At 50.7% G+C, this 3,223-nt stretch overlaps 1 long non-coding RNA gene across 1 annotated transcript; it reads right to left on the reverse strand.

Moving 5' to 3' along the window:
• Window positions 1-1,036: 1,036 nt before the first annotated feature.
• On the reverse strand, window positions 1,037-2,400 carry LOC106725251. Its single transcript, XR_001361123.1, has 3 exons — window positions 2,322-2,400; window positions 1,667-1,870; window positions 1,037-1,047 (listed from the first exon to the last, which is right to left on the reverse strand). It is a non-coding gene; the product is annotated as an uncharacterized LOC106725251 (long non-coding RNA).
• Window positions 2,401-3,223: the final 823 nt, after the last annotated feature.

Here is a 3,223-nt window from a genome sequence, read left to right on the forward strand (position 1 = left end):
CTTTCTGTCTCCAGGTCGTTCCTCGTCCGCCCGCGCCGCCCAGCCTTTCGGTCTCAGCCTTTGTCTCGCTTGGGTCTGCGCGTTCGCCTGCCGCTGTCTCTGTCCTCGTGTCCTCTCTTCTCTCTCCGTCCCTGTGTCTCTGGGTCACGCTGTCTCCGCTCCCTCCCTCCATGCCTCCGCCCGGTCGGTGGGAGTAGAGAGACGGGGGTCCGAGCCCGCCCCCTCGGGACTCCCCATCACTCCGCTCCTCGGGAGCTTTCCCGCCCCGGCCTCGGTGCCTCCGTTTCCCATCGAATGAGAAGATGCGATCGTGTAAGGAACAGGGTTTCCCAAAGGGTTCATTCAGGTCAAAGCCCTGGCACTTCTCAGCCCGAGGGAGCCACAAACCTCCCGACCCTCAGCGCACGCGCGCGCGCACACACACACACACACACACACACACTCACATTCACACACTCACGCACTCACACACACATACACACACTCACACACACGCACTCATACACACACTCACACACACACTCACGCACTCTCACATACACACTCACACACACACACTCACGCACTCTCACATACACACACACTCACACACACACACACCCTCTGCACTCGCCTGTCCCCCTTTAACCGCCTATCCTGGCAGCCCCACTTGGCCAGCCCCCTCCTCACCAGCGTTCCCTCCTGAAAACAGGAAGAGGCTGTTGTCCATCATGGCTATTGTTTTGGGGGGCTCACTCCATGCCAGGCACAACCTCCTTTAATCCTCACCGCCACCCTCTGAGGGTGGAAACTCTTAGGCCCCATTTATAGATAAGGAAACTGGAGGTTCAGAGAGGCCAGGCCACTACCCCACCGTCACGATGCCCCTATAGCTCCCCGTACTCCCGCACGTCTTCCTTCAGTGCCCAAGCGAGCTCCCACCTCAGGACCTTTGCACTGGCAGTCCCTTCCACTCAGACACATGTCCACAAGAAGCCTACGTGGCCTTTCCTCGCTTCCTCTGCTCTAACGTCACCTTTTCCGAGAGGTCCTCCCTGACCACTTGCTCTAAAATAACAGCATCCCCTGCCACCAGACCGACCGTGAGAGGGTGGGCACCGGGGAGGGGAGCTGTTCACTTAAGTGTTTGCACCTGGCTTAAAACGTCTACCTCCATTAAAACTTTTATTTTACCAAGTGATCTCAAAGCACCTCCCCCCTCTAGCTCCTTTCCTTGCTTCCTTTTTCTTATCGTCTCCTATTTGCTTATTATCTCATCCAGCAAGAAACTCCATGGGGCGGGGCTCTGCTTGTTCACTGCTCTATCCCCAGTGCCCGGTACAGTGCCTGTCCATAGCAGGTGCTCAAAAAATGCTCAGTGTGTAAATAGAATTAAAGTGAGTGAGCCAGGTCCCTCAAACCCATGTCTGTCTGAAATGTGGCTACTTAACCACACACAAAGAACTGGCACAGATTTATATATTGATTTCAGAGAGGGAGAGATAGAAACATCAGTGATGAGAGAATCATTGATCAGCTGCCTCTTGCACACCCCACACTGGGATGGAGCCCGCAATCCAGGCATGTGTCCTGACCGGGAATCAAACCCTGACCTCCTGGTTCATAGGTCGACACTCCACCACTGAGCCACGTCAGCCGGGCAAGGGGGGGCACAATTTCCCAGTACCTCCTGGACGTAGGACAGTTGAGGTGGGGTCATCTTTGTGTTTGCATTCTAACCCTCCTGAGAAGACCAATTGGAGGGCAGAGAGGAGGTTGGTTCACAGGCTATGGCTTCAGTTATTCCAGGCCATTCTACAGCTGCCCATTCTCTGGTCCAGCCTTGAACTTTGCAGGAAGTTTTGCAGGAAGAGCATCTAGATCAAGAGAACTTTTTTAAAACAGTGGGCAGATGATGATAAAACTGGCAAAAATCGGAATACTTGACCACAGTGCCTGGGAGGCTGTGGGAACGTTGTGGATGAGAGAGGGCAAAATGACAGGTATCCTTATCTTTTCTGATGGTTAATTTATGTGCCAACTTGGTTGGCTACACAGGGTGTCCAGGTATTTGGTCAAACATTATTCTGGGTGTTTTTGGATGAGATTAACATTCAAATTGGCAGACTGAGGAAAGCAGGCTGCCCTCCTCAATATGCCCTCCTCTTCCAATTCAAGTTGGAGGCTTGAATAGAACAAAACGGCTGAGCCCCAGGGAGAAAGAATGTCTCCTGCCTGAGTGCCTTCCGATGGGACATTGGTCTTCTCCGCCTTCACACCAGAACTGAAACCTCAGTGCCTGGGTCTCAAGCCTGTGCCAGCTTCCAGACTAGAGCTTATACCATTGGCTCTCCTAGGTCTTTAGCTTGTCAACTGCAGATCTTGGACTTCTCAGCCTCCATAATCATGTGACTCAATTCCTTAGAATAAATTATTGTTATAATAAATATATTTTGTTATAATCATATATATATTCTATATTATATATAAACTAGAGGCCCAGTGCACAAAATTTGTGCACTTGGGGGGGTCCCTCAGCCCGGCCTGCGCCCTCTCACAGTCCAGGAGCCCTCAGGGGATGTCCAACTAAGCCCGCAGTTGGACATCCTTAGCGCTGCCATGAAGGCTGGAGAGGCTTCCGCCACTACCACTGAACTTGCCAGCCGTGAGCCCAGCTTCTGGCTGAGTGGTGCTCCCCCTGTGGGAACGCACTGACCACCAGGAGGCAGCTCCTGTGCTGAGCGCCTGCCCCCTGGTGGTCAGTGTGTGTCATAGCGACCAGTCGTTTTTGCCATTAGGTCGATTTGCATATTAGCCTTTTATTATATAGGATCATATATACAGGGTAGGGCAAAAGTAAGTTTACAGTTGTTCATATGGAAAAGTAAGTTTACAGTTGTTCATATGAGTTACCATTACTTATGGTAACTCATAAGTAATAATACAAGAATAAACTTTCTCATACTCACAGCTGTAAACCTACTTTTGCCCTATGATATATATATACGTATATATATATATATATATATATATATATACACACACAGGCCCCAACAGGGGTCAGGGATGGAACCTGCAGCTGAGGTACCTGCCCTTAACTTGGAATCGAACCTGCTGACCCTTCAGTCAGCAAGCTGATGCTCTAGCCACTGAGCCAAATCAGTAGGGCAAGTCTGTAGTTTATTAATAGTATCGTGCCAAGGGTCCCAGGTTATATATTTATATACATATTTAGTCCCATTTC

This window comes from Myotis brandtii, unplaced genomic scaffold (genome assembly GCF_000412655.1).
Source record: "Myotis brandtii unplaced genomic scaffold, ASM41265v1 scaffold1496, whole genome shotgun sequence".
In the NCBI taxonomy this organism is placed as follows: domain Eukaryota; kingdom Metazoa; phylum Chordata; class Mammalia; order Chiroptera; family Vespertilionidae; genus Myotis; species Myotis brandtii.